At 39.5% G+C, this 20598-nt stretch overlaps 1 protein-coding gene and 1 long non-coding RNA gene across 4 annotated transcripts in view; both read left to right on the forward strand.

The window, feature by feature from the left end:
- FOXK2 (forkhead box K2) overlaps positions 1–20598 on the forward strand; it is a 58832-nt gene that overhangs the window by 9465 nt on the left and 28769 nt on the right. The gene's annotated exons all lie outside the window — the stretch shown is intronic.
- LOC122456709 lies at positions 6–8692 on the forward strand. Its single transcript, XR_006275728.1, has 2 exons — positions 6–961; positions 3991–8692. It is a non-coding gene; the product is annotated as an uncharacterized LOC122456709 (long non-coding RNA).

Consider the following 20598-nt stretch of genomic DNA (forward strand, 5'->3'; position numbering starts at 1 on the left):
AAATAATAATTTTTTTTTTGTAGCACCTCACATTCCAAGGTAGCAGAGACAGGTTCAAAAATTCTTTTCAGTTCAAACGGTTAAGACCGTGTAAGCCTCTTCTCATTTGGTTGTGTTATTTGTATCACAGCTTTTAAATGTGGTTTTATTTTGTACTTTTTGCTACAATACTGGAAATTGTATGTAAGCTTCTTAGAGAAGCACTGTCAAGTATGGTTTGTTCCACAGTTTAGGTTTCTGTGAGGGGTGGGAAATAAGATTAGATATGTCTTCATGAATAACTAAACTGAATTTAATTTTGTTTATTTTCTCTAGCACCCTTGGAAACAAACATATCACCATTTTACTAGTTCATGAGAACTAGAAAATTACATACGCTCAAATGTGCAATCAGTTAAGCACATGCTAAATTTTAAACATAAAAGTATTCTTACTGACTTCAGTAGGACGTCTCACCTATCTATTTGCAGAGTCAGAGACACAGAATAAAAAAAATGATAACTTTATTGGAAAAACGATGAGACGTTAACTAGAATTAAAATGTGTTCATTTTAATAAACTGAGATATTACTAAATCAGTGAGAAATTTTAAAAAAATATAATTTTTGTCCCTCTAACTAGTATATTGCATTGTAAAAGTGATGTTTGACATTAGGAGTATGGGTAACTGGGTAACTATAGGCTTGTTAGGCTGAGATCTGTCCGGGGCAAAATAAAGAAAAAACATTAGTAGGGGAGTGGATTCAATAGATTAATTATAGTCCCATCCTTTAATTTATGCTAGTCACTGTGGTTTTATAGAAAAACAGACCTTGTTAAACAAACATGATTTCATTCTTTGAGATTACAAATTTGGTTGATAAAGGTAACTGATCCGATGAAGTGAGCTGTAGCTCACGAAAGCTTATGCTCTAATAAATTTGTTAGTCTCTAAGGTGCCACAAGTACTCCTTTTCTTTTTGTATAGATGGAATGTATTTAAGACTTTCGTAAGGATTTGACGTAGTTCCTCACAACATTCTTATTTAAAAAATTAGCCTTGTACAATATCAAAGTGCATATTAAATGGATTAAGAGCTGGCTAACTGACAGATATAAAAAAGTAATCATCAGTGGGGAATCATCATTGAATGGAAATGTTTCTAGTGGGGCTCTGCAGGGTTCAAGATTAGTGCTCGTCAATCTTTTCATCAATGATCTGGAACTAAATATAAAGTTGGTGCTGGCAAAATTTGAGGATGATACAAAGATTATTAGAGTGGTAAATAATATTGAGGATAGGGTAGTCGTACACAGCAGTTAAGGTTGGGCATAGTTTACCAACCATTCAGACCACATTCAAAGTTATGACTCTAGAAATAAGGACTGGAATGCTAGCCATTCCAGCGTAATGAGGGACTGTATTTGGGAAAGTAGCGACTCTCTGAAAAGGACATAGGGGTCATAGTGGTTAAGCTTCCGGTGCAATAGTGTTGCAAAGAGGACTGGTCTGTTCCTTCAGTATATAAACAGGAGTAATAAATGGGAGGAGGGAGGTGAGACTTGTACTGGAATATTGTGTCTAGTTCTGGTGTCCATATTTTTAAAAGGATATTGAATAATCTGAAGATTCAGGAAAGAGCCACAAAAATGATTTGAGGACTGGAGGAAATACTCTCATGGTAAGGCTAAAAAGCTCCAAAAATTTAATTCATGAAAAAAGATGATTTTGAGCGGTTGCTTGATTTCAGTGTATAAGTACCTTTACAGAGAGAAAATACCAGGTACTCAAAGGCTTTTGAATTTAGAAGAAAAACACACAACAAAAGCCAGTATCTGGACACTGAAGTCAGACATTCAAATTAGGCACAAATATTTTGCAATGAGGGTGATTAACTATTGGAACAGACTACTAAGGGAAATGGTGGATTCTCCAAGTCATTGAGATCAATATGGGGTAATTGGGTGAAATGTGGCCTGTGATATGTCAGGCCAGGTCTACACTATAAATTAACACAGTTATAACTGCGTTGCTCAGGGGCATGAAAAATCCACATCCCTGAGCAAAGCAGTTACATCAACCCAGCCCCTGGTGTAGACAGTACTGTGTCATCAACAGGACTTCTCCCAGTGACATAGCTACTGCCTCGTGTGGATTAACTATACCAGTGATCCCCAAACTTTTTACTTCGTGCGCCTCCTTACCCTTTTCCATGCCGGGGCCCCAGGCGCAGAGCTGGGTGGCACTCCCTTCCTGCTCCTCAGGGCGCCTGGTCCGTGTCTCGGCCGTTCTTCTCCCCCCCCCCGAACATTCCTTGGTGCTCCCCTAGGGGTCACACCCCACAGTTTGGGGACCTCTGAACTACACCAATGGGAGAAGCTCTCCCGTTGGCACAGTTGCATCTTCACTGAAGCACTACAGTGGCGCAGCTACACCACCACAGCTGCACTAATGTAGCTGCTCTGCTGCAGTGTTTTAAGTGTAGATCTGCTCTGACTAGGTGCTTCGAATGGTACCATCTGGCATTAAACTTTAGAAATCTATGAAAGAATGCAGTAGATCCTTGCCTAATTATCTCCTGTTGAGTTATAATGAAGTATTTTTCTAAAACAGTGGTTTTCAACCTGTGGTTCTGCAGACTGTCTAAAATTTCCAAAGGGATCTGCACCTCGATTTGAAAATTTTTAGGGGTCTGCAAAAGAAAAAAGGTTGAAAACCACAGCTCTAAAGTGAAGTACATCTCTTACCTATAATAGTATGCACTGAGTCTGGGCTTGCTTTTCATATCATTCTTGAACTAAATAACATCTAGTTTGGCACTTCTGAGCCCGGCTGTGTGCCTCTATATTTGTCTGCTCTAGATTCAAATTTGGTAATTTTATAAATTTTTCTTAATCATGTAATTTGGCTTACACCAATAAATGTCAAAGATCAGTTGCTTATTAACCGTATAAAAATACAGCAACTCTTGTGGCAAATTCTTGAACTGAAATACAGCTGGTAAGGCCAAAACCTTTCTGTTAGTCCTGATACTAGTAGTAAGTCAGGGCACTAAGTAAACAGACTGGAGAAGATTGTTTGTTTTTATACATTTAATGGAAATTAAATTTGGATTTTCTAAAAGTAAATAAGAAAATTAAAAAGAGAAGTCATTTATGATCTGGAGGTATGAGCACAGGGTAAGGAATTCTAATCCTAGCTCTGCTTCGGACTTGTTTGCGACAGTGGGCTATTTGTTTAACCTTTTGTCTTTTTTTTTTTTTTTTCTCATCTGTAAAATATGGATAATGACTTAACAGAAAAGGGTGTTGGGACTGGGGGGTGAACGTACAGTGCTTTGAGCATGTAAACTGCTATATACATACTAAACATTTTTATTTATAATACCAATATTTTCAGAATTGTAAATCACTCCCTGTATTCAGGTCAGAAGAAAAGTATATTTGTGTGTTTGAGAGCTGGACTAGAGTATTTGATTTAAAATGTTTGTTAGAACATGTAATTGCATTAAGAATCCAAAACTACTACAGCACACACACAAAAAAAAAGTGAAATTGTCATTTAAGCACAAATATTTCTGCAGAAACTTGGACCTGGAATTTTGATATTTTAAGGCTATGGATCTCAGTGTTATAAAATGTTACTATACCAAGCTGAAGCTAAAAATCCTATATGGCTGTGGAGCTGCAAGCACTTAGTCAGCTTTTTTTTTTTTTTTTTTTAAAGAACTAAAAATGGAGTTAAGGACAGTAAAGACTTAAATCCAGACCGGGTGTGCTAAATAAAGCCTATGAGTGAGAAACATAATTTGTCATTTTTATATGGTAATGGGGGGTGCTTTATGGACAAAACTCTTGCCCTAATAAATTTTCAGTATAAATCAGACAAAAGAGGCACATGGCACACAAACCAGATAATTTGGATTTACACAAGTATGTTGGTTCCAGGTGTTACATTTCTTTTAGTTTTGTAAATAAAAGTTAATGTGTTTGGGTGTAGGAATGGTGAAGGATGAAACAATAGTGATTTTGTAGGAAGTCCTTGGAGGAGGAGATCTAGGAAGCCTGGAACACAAGAGCGGGGGCGTTAACATGTAGAGGACTGTATGGGGAAAAAAGTCACATGTGAGAGGGAGGAGGCAGAAGGAGTTAATAGAGCTCAGAACATGAATGGGGAAGTAGTGAGAAATAAGGATAACTCAGAATGAACATCCTCATGCAGAGCCTGAATGTAAGGATGAGAGGTTTAAACTTGATTTGGTATGAGCTGGTAAACAGCAGGGGGATTTGATCAAGTGGGAATATAACAAGCATCAGATAGGGAAGTTGATTTTTAGCCTCATGGTTAGTGTGTGTGGATTAGAGAGGAGAGAGAGGAGGTTGCAGTAATATGATAAAGATAAAAACATAGGCCAATATTTTTACATTGGGGATGGAGTGGTAGATTTTTTTGAAATGTTCAAGAGGCAGATGTAACAAGATTTGATAAGAGGTAAAGATGGAGGGAGAAGTTGAAGATGATGAGAGCTTGAGTGACTGATGTGGGGTTGTCGACCTAGAAGAGAGTAAAGAGGCTTCTGGTTTTTGGCATTGAATTTGAAGAAATATCATTATTGAGGAGGATCTGGGGTGTTATCAGTCAAAAAGGTGGTAACTGCAGCCATAAGAGCAGGTAAGCTCACCCATGAGGCAAGTGTGGTGAGACAAAAGGAGATGCTGTAAATAGGCTGTGGAGGCACCAAACAGAAAGGGAAAATCAGAGTAGCTACTGAAGGCATGTTGGCCATGCAAGAGAAAACAGAGTGCCAAGTCATGAGAGCACTTGAAGGAGAGCTTCTCAAAGTGATGGGGGTTATAAATATTTGTTTAAGCTATTAAAATAGTTTAAGAAGGAACTGCAAGGAGCATAGATCTTGGGTGTGTTCCTCCTTACCTCTGGCATTCAGTCAGAAGAAAATTTTATGACTGTTCCTCCTTTGTCCCAAAAGTCAGCTCCTCAGATGCTTCCTGCCTTTGGCTGAGATGCACCTTCTCGCCTATTTTTCTTGCATCTTGGCCTAAATCTAAATAACTGGAGAAGATCACTGGAAGAAAAGGCACATGTACCCTGATTGCAACTCACCACCACTGACTGCCCTTTTTTTGTAGGGCCTGTTTGTACCTTGTGCTCCAAGTCATTGCAGATCTAGCTCAAATGCAGGCTCTGCTTCAAGTTGATGGCAACATGTTATCTTGGTATGCTCTAGGGCCAGTACCTATCCTGTATCCCCTGTTCAGATAGTGCTTGAGCATACTGCAGACAGGAGGAAAATGACAACTTACAAGAGTTCTTGAGGAAGTAGGATGCAAAGGAGGTGGGTGGCCCTGGTTTCTATTTCAGAACACTCACTTATCACAGAAGGGAGATTTTCTGCCTACAGGGCAGGTGACTGAATAAGGTTTATGCCACCTGCCTACTTTCCTCTTGAAAGGATCCATGTCCTTCACCTGTAAGAAGCTTCTAGAAGTCCTTTAGGATTCTCCCCTCACCCTCTTCAGCTTGGTTGGTGTCATCCACTCAGGAGCCACACACATCCTTTGACTTAAAGCAGGAAATAACTGAAGATGCTGAAGTGGTTTGGATCCAGATGAAGTGTGCTTGCCTACCATTTTGTCATCTGAATTCCTGTTTGGTGTCTTGAATAAGTTGGGTCTTCAGGACCACTTGAAGGACAAAAAAAAATTGCAGGAAGACTTGACACTGCTTATCTTCTACATGGGTGAGGAAGGGAAGAAAAATTAAGAGAAAGTTCCTCTTCCACACCCCTCTGTGCAAATGGTAGAAACGGACTGCCACTTCTGATGCACACTTGGTTATGCCCTAGAAATTGTAGAAGCTTTACAGTGGGATTTGTACTTTAAGGATACCTGGTTAGCAGACCCTAAGGATGGCTGCTTCATTTCACTGCATTGTGAGTGAGAGTAGTGTCGCTCTCAAGGATCTTTCAGACAGAAAAATGGATGGAGCAGTTAGGAAAATCTTTGGTTTAGATGGAGCTCAAATTGCATCAGCAAGCATCTTTCATTTCTATAGCCACTATGACAGGATTTTGGACTTTCAAGCTGGCAAATAAAGTCAGCAGGAGTTTAATGTAAATCGGTTGGGAAAAATCGGTCTAAATACAGTTTGCTGCCTCCACAGACATGTTGGCATAAGTACACACAGCTTTGATAGTCAGCATGAAATACCCCAAATGCATCAAGAGTAATGCCCTATTGAAGGAAGCAGTCTATCTCTTATGATGTGTGAATGTTCTGGTCTGACTGATTGGGTCCATCGGGGAAGTAGACACTACCCCGTGACACTGTCCCATAGATGATCTCCAGACTTCCACAGCCATCAGTTCACCTCTTTTTGTCTTGGGGCCAGTCACCATCTGCAGCAGATTCTGGTCACAAAAAGCATGGACTCGGGATGCTTTTTTGTTCAACTAGAAAGGATTGGTGGTGCAAGCATTTCCATCTCCCTTTTCTGCTTCTTTTTCTTAATATATAAAATTAATATAATTTTATGGAAGCACTCGGAGGCCCTAGCAAAATGTTGACCCTGTTGTGTTCTATGCTGTACAAATACATATTAAAAAACAGTATTGGTCTTGAAGAGTTTGCAGTATAATCTTAGCTAACTTTTATTAAAATGATCTGAATTATGGAACCCACAGTCATACAGTCTGACTTACAATGATGTCATTGAGTGCTAGCTTACTGCCTTTTCCTTACAGCAAGTTTGCAATCACATCACCTAGATCAAGGGTAAATACTACCTTTTCAATATGAGTATGTGTTTTGAAATGAAGGCAGAAATGAGTTTTGCGTGTAGGGTAGGCTTTTCAGTTGTAGTTATTCATTCAGGTTTCTAGATATTGATAATCCCAACAAACAGATTTTGGACCTGAAAACCACAGTGCGTTTGTCAGTTGAAATGATCAAATAACAAGCACATTGGCAACATACAGGAAAGAGATGCAGTAGGTAAAAACCACAGAAGAGCTTCAGTTGTTTGTTCTCTTAAAAATTGAAGTGTAGGCCTTTCTGCTTTTAAAAAGTGTTGCTGGTACTGACCTGTTCATAAGCTTGAGAAATGCAACCAATTCATATTCCCAGCATGTCCCAGAATTGTTCAAACACAATATCAAAGTGAGCAGTGATTAGAACTAGTGAAGAAACAGTTTAGTCAGAAAGTGCTGATTTGTCAAACCCAAAATGTTTAAAGAAAACTGTTTGGGTTTGACAGATTTTCTCTGTTTCCATATTGAAAGCTGTGAATGTCCAATTTTTCAGTAATAACATACCTATCTTTCAGGAAACAGCATATTTAAATGTTGTTGAAACTATATTTGGATCAAGCATGCTTGCTGGATGAGCCTTTTTCTTCTTAACAGGAATTTTTACAATGTGGAATGGCAGTTAGGTAGTGGCATGATTCAGCCAGCCATGCCCTACAGAGAGGGTACTGGCACTGTATCTCTGGTGGCAGCACAGGACTCTGTTCAGACATTCCATGAAGAGTTTCAGCAACAGTGGCGCTATATGTTTGCTGTGTCATATTACTTATTAGCCTTGGCTTGGAATATGAAATAGGGCCTTTATTAAAGGATTTACCAGTTACCTGTTCTTAGAGAAACTGAAATAAAACTGCCCCCTTAAATGCAATTCCTTATCCTCAGGAACAGGGACCAAGTTCCCAATACACAGTCTCTGCTTTTATCAGGGCCCAGGCAGACACTCACCATAGTTTCCAGAGGCAGGGGAAATTACTTCCAAGTAGTCTCTGACTGGCTTCATTCTTCAGTAAAGTCCACTTTCTCTGAGCCATCATGATGTTGGGCTGTGTAGCTTCTCCCCAGAAGTTTCAGGTTGTCCCTGTTGGTTCCAGGCTTTCCTTTATCAAATCCTTCCTTGGACATGATGATGGGAGGTTACATTTCTCAGCCTAGTACTATTTCCTCTTTATATCCTGCTCCGTAATAAGCTCCTGCTAAAGCTTTCTGCCTCTGTGATTGGCAACTGGCAGTTTCTTTAGACCAAGGCAGGTACTCTTCCCACTTCGAGGAAGTCCTTCCTTGCTTGATTGAGTGTGGGGTCTGTACAGAAAGAGCATCAGTTGGTGGAGATGGGCACGAGTATTCTAGATCTCTGATGACAAAATCACAGGAGATGAATAATCCTTTCCAGTGTCTTTAACACACAACTCTCCAGTAAATTTTATTTTCCCAGTAAACCTTTTGGAATACTCTAAAGTTACTAGCCCCAATCTCAGACAATTTGGAATGGCTTTACTCTTTGCTGCCACTAGATAGTCATACCCAGCCCTCGTATATACTGCCTTATCCATGAGTATGTTTAGTTTCTGTCTCAGTAGGACAGTCCTGCTTATAACAGTATTGTTTTTCTGAGGTTAGAAGATTGGTGAGGCTGGAAGTGATCACTAGACCCAGCTTACTACTTGACTATAAATAAAGCTGATCTTGTGAGGACTGAGTGGCAGTAATAAGTAACCAGGAATCTTGTTTGAGAGAATTAAATGTTATCTTGAGTTACTGCCAAAATGGATGTTCTTTAAGCCCTCTAAAGAAAGAACCAGTAGAAGTTGTTCCTTATATACACTGCTTATGCTAGCTGTCAGTGCTGTTAGCGTTTGCTTCACTTTCCATGGAGCAAGACATCAGCCTTTGTTTAAAAAAAAAAAAAAAAAAAATGGATGTTGCAGAAGTGTTTCTCACAAAAACACACATGCTGCTGCAGCTGACTCAGCTCCCAAAGGGAAGTGTAAAAGTATAATCAAAGAAAATGTGGTTTCATTTCTGAGTATGGAGTATTGTCTCTAGCAATCCCTCTGGCCTTCTTAGGAGTAGCTTTGACAGGGACCAAGAGGAATAGTGTTCTACAGTATCTACACCAAGAGGATGGTCAGTTGTTGTACACAGTATGCTGTGTTGTAGGTTAGGTTTGTGAAACAAAAGCAGTCCCTGCCCTGAGGTGCTTACAATCTAAAAATGAAGTGTGTATAATAGAGAAAAAAGTCGTGAGATGAGAGAGAACGTGCTATTTAAGGTATCAAGCTGAGGGATTGTTAGGCTGAGGAGAGTAAATCAAGGAAGAAAGTATTTCATCATGATCATCTTTGACAGTTTAACCAAAATTGACAACTGCACGAAGTAGTATACTTTAGAATTTCTAAAGTTACTATTAAAGTATAGCAAAAAACTGCAGTTGTGGAAGTGAAGGAATAACTGTCGAAATAGTTTGCTTTAGTCTCTGCTCTTGAGGAATTAATGTAATAAAAACAATTCTAACCATAAACTGTTCTACAAGTAATATTTACTGTGACTGATTCCAGATGTGTAACTAATGTAGAAGACTCTTCTAGTATTAGTTTTAAGTCTACCCTATTTCAGAGATGTTCTGCTGGATTTAAAACTTTTTTTTTTTTAATAGTTGTTGTTAGTCTGGTTCTGATACTGGATTTAGCTTCTTGTTCCAGTTGGATTTCATACACTGGAAGATTGAGTAGTGCAGGGCTAATTATTTCCAGATAAATATAGGTAAATACCCTGGGGGTTGGGCTGCTGCTGTTACAGTGACATTGCACTTCAACTGAGAGGTCCCTGGGCTCCGATTAAGGAACTATTGTCTGTTGGATGTGTTAATACTAATGCACTTTTGTCCTACTTATTATTAGTCTTTGTAGGAGCTGCCTGCTCAAACTTTCTGTAGCAGAGTTATGGAGGAGAACATATATAAGCCTGTAGGGAGATTTAGACCCTGATCCTGACCATGCGGGAACAATTGTAGGATTGGGGCCTTACTGAAGAGCGCTAATGGGTGGTAAAGACTGGGGGCTAATAAATCTATTCCCTGTGAGTGGCTTTTATTTTTAAATACTTGGGAGGTTCTCAAATATTATGATGGCGTGAGTAGTAATAGTATCTAAATAGAAATTGTTAGACGAGCCAACTTGAAGACATGCTAAATGGACCTCTATGAAGCTTGAAAGCTTGTCTCCTCAATCAGCAGAAGTTGGTCCAATAAAAGATATTACTTCACCCTTGGCTCTTGTATCCTGGGACCAGAGCATAGTTCGGGGTAAGCAACCTATGGCTTGCGTGCCAAAGGCAGCACACGAGTTGATTTTCAGTGGCACAATGCATGGGTCCTGGGCACCGGTCCGGGGGGTTCTGCATTTTAATTTAATTTTTAAATGAATCTTTTAAAATATTTAAAAAACCTTACTTTACGTACAACAATAGTTTAGTTATATATTATAGACTTATAGAAAGAGACCTTCTAAAAATGTTAAACTGCATTACTGGCATGCGAAACATTACATTAGAGTGAATAAATGAAGACTCGGCACATCACTTCTGAAAGGTTGCCGACCCCTGGCAGAGAGAGTTCTCTGAGATCATTTGCTCAGTGTGGAGCAACAGTCAAAAAAGGTAACAGAATGTTAGGAACCATTAGGAAAGGGATAGATATTATAGAAAATATCATAATGCCACTGTATAAATCCAGGGTACATCCACACCTTGATGTGCAGTTCTAATCAGCCCATTTTGAGATATTAGGATTGGAAAAACTACAGAGAAGAGTGACAAAAATGATTAGGGGTATGGAACAGCTTCCATATGAGGATAGGTTGAGAAGACTGGGACTGTTCAGTTCAGTCAGTTTTAGACTGGGACTGTTCATGACTAATGGGGAGATAAGAGATCTATAAAATCATGAATGGTGTGGAGAAAGTGAATGGGGAAGTGTTATTTACCCCTTCATCACATGAACTGGGGTGACCTAATGAAATTAATAGGCAGCAGGATTAAAACAAACAAAAGGAGGTGGTACTTCACGCAACGCACAGTCAGCCTGTGAAACTCTTTGCCAGGGGATGCTGTGACAGCCAAAATAATAATGGTTCAAAAGAGCATTAGCTAAATTTGTGGAGGATAGGTCCATCATTGGGTATTAGCCAGGATGGTCAGGGTTGCAACTCAATGCACTGGGTGTCCCTAAATCTCTGACTGCCAGCAGCTGGGATTGGATGACAGGGGATGGATCACTTGGTAATTGCCCTATTCTGTTCATTCCTTCTGATGCCATTGTCAGTGGACCTGATACTGGGCCAGATAGACCATTAATCTGACCCAGTATGGCCATTCTTGTGATCTTATGGGACTATACAGCTACAATAACATCACAAACATCTTGTATAGGAAAGGTAGACCCCACTCCCCCAAGAAAGGTGTAAAATTGGAGAGAAGTGAAACTCGAATACTATCATGTGGGGGATTTGGTAATAGATCCTTTCATCATTCTGAATCCAGAACGGGCCCAAATGATCAAAAGTTACTATCTGGTAGCTAGTTGGAGGTCTGTATCTATTTGTAGTGGACATATGTTCATATCACTGTTGGCACCAACTGGCAAGGACCCTTGCTGGCAGGCTCAGATTGTTCTTCAATATACATAACCAATTCAAAGTTGATTGCAGAAATCAGTTGCACCCATATTGCACACACTCTTTCTATATTTTGGAGTTTTACTATGTTAGAAGAGTGAGCTGATTGATGGTTTGTCTGTGCCACCTTTTATATTGACATGTTTGGAGGCACGAGGACAAAGGCAGGTCATGTGCCCAGTCAGAGGTCACTACTGTTCAAAAGTCCGTAGCTCCTGCACCCTTCCTGGATCTATCCAGGCAATCGCCTCAGAGATTCACAGATACTGTAATAGCCATTTTATATAATTGTATCTAGCAGTTGTAGAAATTAGTTTAACTGCCGCCACATGTAATATTTGACAGAACTCCTTCAAATGAATCCATGCCAAGCAAAGCCATTGTTTGGGGTACGGTGAAATAACAGGTAAGCCAAACAAAATTAGTATATATTAATCTGCTGAGTGACATGTATGTCTCATTTGGGCTGCCACATACTTCCTATGTGACCTCTAGCAAATTATTTAATATCTCTTCCTCAGTTCCTTGTCTGTTAAATAGGAATATTTTCTATCTCCCATGCTTTTGTATTTTCTGTTTAGGTTGTAAGCTTCTTCAGGGTAAAGACTCTCTCTCTCACTGTCTCCATACAGAGCCTAGCAGCACATGGAGGCTTCCAGGTACTGCTGTAATGCATACAATTCTGTTAAATTTTGCAGTCAGCTAAGGTAATGCGTGTTACTCCTTGAATTGTGTATGGTAAACTCTGAAGGCGATACAGTTTTGCTTCTAGTATTCTGTGTTGCTGAAGTAGTTCATTCCTCTAAGTTTTTAATAGTTCTGTTCATAAACTCTCGTCCTCTTTGTTTTAACAGGGAATTTGAGTTTCTCTTCTTACGAAAGTTAGCTGTAACTGTTGAAAGTTATAGGACAAGAAATATTAAAACTTCAAGAGTAGTCCCTGATATCTGTGTAACATTATGAAAGAAGAAAATTGATGGAAGGTTCAAGCAGTGGAGATATTTATAACTGAAGGAGATCCACTAAAAGATAATGGAAATTTGTCATAATTGAAACTGGTCTCCTTGATGTACATTACTATATTACTTTTATAAAATGTTTTTAATTGTTGGTTTTTTTTTTTTCATTTACAACATAAGTGATTCAGAAACTGGCAGCATATTTTAAAAGTATTTAGGTGGTACAGTCATTCTTTTGAACTTCAGGTTCACCAATCATTTCCAGTGCAAAGAGTCACCCTTATTGTCTTTTCTAAGCTTTGCTGTTGGGCTCTGTTTAGTAGAGCCCTGCGCAGGTACAAAAATATGGATCTGCATCTGCCCGCAATCTGCTAGCCGTCTTTTACCTGGATCTGCATCTTTACCCGCAGCAGCAAGCCATCTCACAAGGGCTAGTGATGGGGGAAAAGGGAGCAAGAGGGGGACAGAGTCTTGCAGGGAAGAGGCAGCGCAAGGGTGGGGATTGGGAGTAAGGGGCAGCACAGTGGCTGGGTCTCGAGGAGAAGGGGCGTCGTGGAGGAGGGGGTTGTGGGGAGGGGCTTCGCATCACGTGCTGCTCCCGGGACTTGCGAGCAATGGTACGCAGCAGCAGCAGTGCGTATTGCATCATAGTGGGGTCAGGTGGCGGGGCCCTGCCCACTCTAAACCCGTAGCCAAGGGCAGGCCCTGCTGCTCAGGTGTCAGCGGGCTTGGTCTGGGAGTGCAGCCAGTGCTGCTGGGCCGGGCCATGGTGAGGATGCTCGCACTGCCCGAGGGGCCTGAGCTGCTGGAGAGGAATCAGCACAGCGAGCGGGTGCTGGACAGCCCTGACTCAAACCTGCTGCTCAGCCCCAGCTTCTGGCCCCTAGTGTGCTGCGCCTGCCTCCCCCACTTCCCCCCCAGCTGCCTGAGTCAGGTGCAGCCAGTGAGTAGAGCCCTGCATGGTTGTATCTGCATGCGACCCACTATCTGCAAAAATGGTCCACGGATATGAAGCAGATATCCACAGATTTTCAGGGCTCTACTGGTTAGCTTTTTGCAATGAACTCCGTAATGAAAGTGGCCTACACACTAGGGAATCACTACTGAGGACAACCAGCAGCAGCACATTTCAGAAGCAAGACTTCCACCTGTTTCCTACTACCACCACAGTCCCTGCCTGTCTTCAGTAGTGCTTCATGGCGACCTTTGGTACCTTGAACTTTGAGGGCCTGATAGTATTTACATTAAGGCTATTTTTCCCCACTCTGGCAACATAAGGGGGCTGTAAAATTGATGTAAATGACATTTAACCATTGTACACTGCCAGAATGCTGTAAAGTTGTCTTAAAAATAAATGAGAATCAGACCCTTAATTCCTTTCATGGTCTTGTATGAAATACACACAAGCTGCTATATAGCGATGGAAGCTTGTGGAAGCATTGTGGGGAGATAGAGATGCTTGATAAACTTAGATCAATCATTGAGATGTAGACATGGCATGAAAGGTGTTCATGATAGAAGACTGTATGAGGAAGCTCTAATCTTTGATGTTTTAGATAATACTTTAGCATGGCAGTGCATTTAAATATTGCAGTTCTGTGGCTTACCAGTTTGGAAGTGATTAACAAGCCCACTCCACTTGTTTAGGGGGAGGCACCTTGTTCCTAGTCCCCATCACCAAACTCCGGTTTTGTGGCCTGGAGGAGGAGGCAGTGCATTGATGATACTGCTTCTGTGAGGAGCTGTCAGAGTCCACAGTCACACAATCCTGCAACTGTCTGAAGATGATGGCCTGAAATCATAGAGGAAAAAAATCTGTTCAGTCTTCGGAGAAATAGCTCCCCTTCGGGCTCTGTATCCCATTCCATGAGAAAATAGTGAGTGAGACAAGGAGCAAATATGATGTACATCCTGCCCTTTCCAAGGCAGTATAGCATTTCACTTAGCTTCCAAAATGCTGCTAGCCTGGGGTCCCTCTCACACTTAGATACGGCAAAAAGAAAAGGAGTACTTGTGGCACCTTAGAGACTAACAAATTTATTAGAGCATAAGCTTTCGTGAGCTTTAGTCTCTAAGGTGCCACAAGTACTCCTTTTCTTTTTGCGAATACAGACTAACATGGCTACTACTCTGAAACCTTAGATATGGCAGTAACCTTCTTATTCAGAAAATCTGTGCTCTTTGCTGAAACTTTCTATGAAGTTATTTGATAGCTTTCTAATGGGGATTCTGATCCACTAAGAATTAGTTTGAAACAACTGATTTCAAAGAGGCCAACAAAAATGCTAGTAGATAAGGATTTATTGTCACAGCTAAACTGTGGTGGATTTGAATAGGTGATCTAAAGCTGAAGGGCTTCATATCCCATTGCCAGTCTTCTGCATCATCTGCGTGGTCTCTTCCCTTACTGCCTTCCTAACCCTTAAATAAAGGTGAAAGTCAATGACTTTTTTCTAAACTTGTTGGAATTGTCTCATGAGAGTGCAAATTAGCTTTAAGATACAATTTTGTAACTGCGCTAATTAGTGTTCTAAGCTCTTAGTGATTGTGATTCCTGGTGATAATGAAGGGAAAATTAGTTTTAAAATATCAATTAAAACTTTTTGACTTGTATAGAAAATAATGAATGTTTTATAGCAAGTTTGTGATATATGGGAAAAGTTTGAAGTTTTACATACTGTTACAGATGTTAAAACAATTGTCTTTACAGGCTAATGCTTTAAGTACTCCATGTGTCTGTAATCTTCCTTTTCAGTTCCCATTTGATTTCAAAACCTTTCCACTTTCTGTAAATGCTGGAAAGGATATATATGGTCATAGAGACTAGCTTAATAGTGGATAAAGCCACACAAGTGCCCCCAACAAATGTAGCATTATTATTATTATTATTATTATTATTATTATTATTATTATTATTATTTATTATTATTATTGTATTTCCCCCTCTCCCAATTTTCTATTGGTACTAGTTCTTGTAAAGTCTACAAATAGAAATAGTATATGGTCTTTCACTGTTCCAGGTACCAATATTAACTAAGATCATCCTAATGTACAAATAAATTGTGAAGTAGGAGTTAAAAATGAGGAAAGCTGGGTAAAATGGATACTTGCTGGTTGGTAGTATTTACCTTTACCACTGTATTGTGATATGCTTAAACAGGAACTGCCATAAATAATGTGGTAAATATTCAGTTTTCAATGGCACCTACTTTAGCAATTGTAAGGGTTTTGTTTTTGTTTTCCTGGAACGTCTTCAGGATAGAAAGTTTTTGCCATCAGTGGCAGGTGCTTGGAAATTAGGAAGCTTTAAGTAACTGCAGTTTTTATTGCTAAGGTGTAAGTTTTCTCATTACCATGGCATCTGGCTGAAACCTAAATCAAGCTTTCTAAATATTCAGATACTGGCCATCTTCATGTCTGAGCGTAAACGTGACACTATATTAATATGGTGGTTGTGGGGCATATTATAAAGAATGACTGGAATTCTGGTTTTAAGTGGTAGTGAAATATATGCACAAACTGTTTTAAAGGTTTCTAAAAGTATAATTAAAATGCTTCCATGTTTCTCTATTTTGACATAAGGGTAAATTCTGCTGTGGAATTTTGAAAAAAACATATGAATGGTGACTTTTTTAAAAATAGGCAAATATATTTTTGTTTTCATTGTTTGTACTACCAAGTAATATGAACTATTACTTTTAGATTATCCAATATTTGTGCATGGAAAAATTAAGTAACGGCATTAATTTTTCAGTTTTTTCTTAAAAGGTTTCAACTGTGAAAGGTTAGGAAAAGGTTTTCAAGATAACAAGTCGTTTACATGTCAGTTTGAGAGTCCCATTCAGTGAAAAATGAAGTCCTGTTGATACACTGGGGAAGCTGGACTGAGCAAACTTTGCTGCTTTTTTATAGCAAGCTGTAAAACATTTAGAGCAGCTTTTCAAATTTTTGCTCACCTGCGGCAACTTAATTGTTGGAGCAAGTGAGCAAAAATTTTTCCTTTGGTCTAGTGGTACTATGGTGTCCTTGCTGCTGCAGATTTTGTATTTCGTGTTTTTGTAGTGTTTCTTGTCTAAAAGGATCCCCAAAATATTTTACCAACTTAAATAGCTATACCAACTTGGTTTCCTCAAAAGGGAAGGGGGGATTCTGTGCTACAGTGTTAGTTGCTGTTGTGGAAGCTTTTAAATAGTACAGGGCTAGTTGCTATCTTCCACCAAATGCATCCGATGAAGTGAGCCGTAGCTCACGAAAGCTTATGCTCAAATAAATTTGTTAGTCTCTAAGGTGCCACAAGTACTGCTTTTCTTTTTGTTATCTCCCCCGTAATTTTAAACTCTGGTTTAATGGAATTCCAATCTTGGATTAGGTCTAGCATCTGCTGAAGAGGGACAAGAATTTAAAGGAAATGCGTTAAAAATGCTGTAAATCCTCACACCTTCAGGTTAAAACTTGGAGATTCTTCTTCTCTCCAGGGGAGACCATAGAAATTCAGTGCTTCTAGTGTGGAAAGCTGTTCTCCATTGGCTTTTAAGGGAATGTAATGGATCAGCAAAGCTAAGTCACAGTGTCAATTTTTTTTTCTTCAGAGAATCCTGCAATAAAACCAAAAGAAACTGCTGCTAAAAGAGCACAAAATGTATGACTTAAAGCAAAAATGTGTGATGGAGATTCATTATGTCTGACTGGACTAAATGTTATCTTTGAATATGATTTCATATAGAACCTTTCATCCTGGAGGATCACTCTGAGCACTGTATACCTTGCTACCAACCTACTGAAATGCATCTGCCTCTGCCTCTGAAGCAGAACACAGTTAATGGTGAATTGTGTTCAGTGATTTAGGACAGGAATTGAACAACAGTTTATTTAAAGATACTATCATGAAATGAATCCCAGTGTTAAATCTCCACTTTCCAGCGTAAGACAAGCTAGGAGATCTGTTTTTGGCTATCTGAAGCTGATATAGTTTAATATCACTCACTTCTTCCCACACCAAGTATCACTTGCTTTGCTAGCTGAAAAGATGTGGGGGAATGTAGGTAGGCAGAATGTAAATACTTTAATTACAATTTAGCCATGACACAAGGGTCTAACATGATTGGACTTGTGAAAAGTGTTCTGGGATTTTTAATAATTCCAAGTGTTTAGGATCTCAGTTATATGTACAACAACCTGTGTGTTAAGAGTAATACTAACCCCCAAAATATTTTAGATACTTACTTTTTAAGGATATAACTGCATTTTTTAATAAATATCAGTTAGTTTTAGAGATATTAACTTTCATTTTGTTGATTTGGGGAAGGTTCCATTTTTAGATACTGTCAGCTTGAAGTTTTTTAGATGGACTAATTTAATCCAAAAATGTATTTAAATGCTGATGAGCCTTTCCTTTAATGCTAGCTGCCCCAGACAGAAGCAAGTTCTGTTTCTTTAGTCATTTTAATTTAATATCAAAGCTGTTTTAAGCAGTATGTTGTTTAATGGCTGTGTCTTAATCTGATGCCCTGAATTTTTACTTTTATTTTCTGAGAATGCATTCAGCTTTCTCTCATGGTCTAGACAAATTTCTCCTATTAATAGTTCATCAGTTTTACAGCAGTGAAGTTCTTTCAGAGAGGCAGAAACTGTGGGAAATTCAGCATGTAGTCATCTTCCCAATTTCCCAGAAATTTGTTGTGTAAGCTCCAATAGATGCGTAAGAAGTGAGATGTCTATAACTGCTGTACATGAACACCTACAGCCCAACAACACAAGCAGAGTATGTACAGCTCCTAAAGAGAATGCATGCACCTGATATGTAGCTTTGCCATCATGCTCACTTTGCCTGAGGGTGAAGTGTAGGAGACTACGCATTCTCTCAGCTGTGGTTTTGGGAAGGACGTGGGAGAGGTAGTCTACTGACTCAGAAACAAATCTAAGAAAATAAATACATTGATTTGAAAGTGGAGGTCTTACAAACTTCTGACTGACTTCAAGATATTTTTTCACCTTGCTGTCTACCATCTAGCCTTAACTGCTTTGAGACGCACTACTGTTCCTGTGCAGTCAGCTTGTACATTTGAAATTGTTTAACTTGATTTAAAGGAATTTTTCAGCTAGCAGGACTGTAGATAAATTTTTCTCCTCTAGGTGGCATCAGGGAGAGGTTGGGAAGGAGGAGGATGATCCTAAGGTTAAAGCAAAAACCAGGAGTTCCTAGTTCTGCTGCATACTTCTCGTAACACTTCAGGCAAGTCACTAACCTCTCTGTGCCTGTTCCCCCTATCTGAAATGTGGGGTTAATACCCACCTTACGTGTGTGTTGTGTGGCTTAATTCATTATGTTGATTCTTGTAGTGCTTTGAGATCCTTTGGTGGAGGTGGTAGAGAAATGTAAATGCATGTTTGGGGTGCTTAGACTGGTCCAGGTATTTTTGGGTGGGTTGTTTCATCTTAAGTGATGTGACTGCATGTCATTAACATCTTGACATTGGCTTTGACCAAGAAAGTGGAATTCTCAAAATGTTTTAAAGTAACTAGGCTCTTGGTTGTTCAGCATTGAGCATAGAACCTGTAAACAAGGGTGAAGACTTCTTTTCACAACTGGTGACTTCTAGGAGCTTGGACTTCCTGAAATCAAGGCATAAGTTTCTCATAACTTTTCCAAGCATATGGTTAGAGCAGTCACATAAAGTAGGGCATTCTTATAATATGGCTTTTAAATTCATCTGGCATGATGTCTGGTCATGGATTCTAATAACTTTACTTTGTCATCTTCTCTTGAAGATGGGTATGTGCAGATGAAAAGCTTAGAACAGAGGGTTACAGGCCACAAAGGGCCTCTCTGTTTCATGAACTCATAGGTATAATTAGAATCAAAGAATTAAACTAAGAGCTCTAAGAATTGGTTTCTATATGGTAAGTTTTAAGTTGGCATCAGAGTATTGGGTTCTGTTTTGGACTCTCCCATTGACCCTTGGCAAGTTACTTAATCTCTCCATGTCTGTCTGTTTCCTCATTTGTAAAATGGGGATAATGAAACCTCTTCAGAAAACTCGATGCAAGGATCTATGTCTGAAGTATTTATTCTTTCTAACATGAATATCTTGTTAGATTTAGTAAATATGATTACTATATATTTCCTCTTCATTAATCTTTCCCATATTGTACTTTTCTGTTGCCTATTATGCATACTGTAATTATGAACTGTGACTAGGCATACTTGCGGTGGTATCCTCTCAGGAGCTCTTTTGAGGCATGGAGAATCCATACATTGTACATGGATCTATACCAGTGGTTCTCAACCTGTTTACCCATTGTCGGCCACATGTGCAGCTCTCTGTGTTATGTCAGCTGCACCCACAGAATATATATACTGCTTGTTATGGCCCTGAGGATGTCACATGTGCTGCAGCTGTGTGTTAATTAGGCTGCAAATGGCCTGTGTGTTGAGAACCACTGATCTAAACAAATCCATTAGCAGTACAGGTTTCAGAGTAGCAGCCCGTTGGTCTGTATTCGCAAAAAAGAAAAGGAGTACTTGCGGCACCTTAGAGACTAACAAATTTATTTGAGCATAAGCTTTTGTGAGCTTATGCTCAAATAAATTTGTTAGTCTCTAAGGTGCCGCAAGTACTCCTTTTCTTATTAGCAGTACAGTTATGTTAAAAACATAGAGCTCAGAGTACAGCTAAAACCGTGGGTGTCCTTCAGCACTTCATGCTGTACTGCAGGGCCAGTTGTGCAGTAGACCTAACAGGGATGCAGCTGGGAGAGGAGTCTGACAAAACTCTGTTTTCTGATCATCCAGTGCTGATCTAGAGAGGAAAAAATAACAATTATTTCTTTTTGAAGTTGGGATAAATATGAAGTACGATCTGTGGCCTCTGGCTCACTTTTTCAGTGGCTGCAGTAATCACAGATTAACAGATGAGGTAATGGACAGTATTACCAAGGACAGAGAGACTGGGCTTCTCAGAAGCTTAGACCTGGCCTATATATAAAACTTAGGCTGACCTAGCTGTGTCACTGACAAGTATAAAAAATTAGACATCATTAGGCTGACCAGCTGTCGACCTAGCTACTGCTTCTCTTGGGGGTGGATTAAATACAGTGATGGAAAAACCACTTCTGTTGCTGTTGTGGCTGTTTACACGGTATGGTGCTACAACAACATAGAGGCAG

The sequence above is a fragment of the Dermochelys coriacea genome, chromosome 14, assembly GCF_009764565.3.
Source record: "Dermochelys coriacea isolate rDerCor1 chromosome 14, rDerCor1.pri.v4, whole genome shotgun sequence".
In the NCBI taxonomy this organism is placed as follows: Eukaryota; Metazoa; Chordata; order Testudines; family Dermochelyidae; genus Dermochelys; species Dermochelys coriacea.